Source organism: Pseudophryne corroboree, unplaced genomic scaffold, assembly GCF_028390025.1.
Source record: "Pseudophryne corroboree isolate aPseCor3 unplaced genomic scaffold, aPseCor3.hap2 scaffold_1516, whole genome shotgun sequence".
Classification (NCBI taxonomy): Eukaryota; Metazoa; Chordata; class Amphibia; order Anura; family Myobatrachidae; genus Pseudophryne; species Pseudophryne corroboree.
Genome location: NW_026968148.1, coordinates 35,772 through 36,297, shown reverse-complemented (window position 1 = coordinate 36,297; position 526 = coordinate 35,772). Strand labels below are relative to the sequence as shown.

Sequence of the window (526 nt, the reverse complement as noted above, 5' to 3'; positions counted from 1 at the left end):
CTACATGAGAAAGCAGCAAGGATGCAGTGGCGTTAATGTTTCCTGGTGTCAACCTGTATTATTTCAGTAGACATTGAAATGAGGATGCATCTTGCTGCCTTTCCAATGAAGCAAGTTTAATTTAGTTATAGGTGAAAAACCATCCCTACAAAGGTGTTAATCAGAGACTTGGCTTTGTGGACACTTTTTAGAGAACAAATTTGTTAGCATAAAAATAAAGGCAGAAAATGAAGAGCTGTTTAATCACTCAATTGGATTTTTCTGCCAGCATATTTTTTTTCTCTGCAACCCATTGCTAAATTGTGCTTCCTAGCTGTTTTTTATAAAATCACTGAATCAAATCTAACTCTGATTACATCAGAGAAGGCCAGGTACACTACACCATAAGAGGGGGTTTGAAATTTTGACTTGTCTACTTAAATATCACCAAAACCTGATCACAAGGTCAATTATGTCCCTGGGTGGGATTGAACCACCAACCTTTTGGTTAGTAGCCAGACACACTAACCGATTGCGCCACAGAGAC

At 38.4% G+C, this 526-nt stretch overlaps 1 non-coding gene across 1 annotated transcript; it reads right to left on the bottom strand.

The window, feature by feature from the left end:
- Positions 1-452: 452 nt before the first annotated feature.
- On the bottom strand, positions 453-526 carry TRNAS-ACU (transfer RNA serine (anticodon ACU)). The gene has a single exon. It is a non-coding gene; the product is annotated as a tRNA-Ser (tRNA).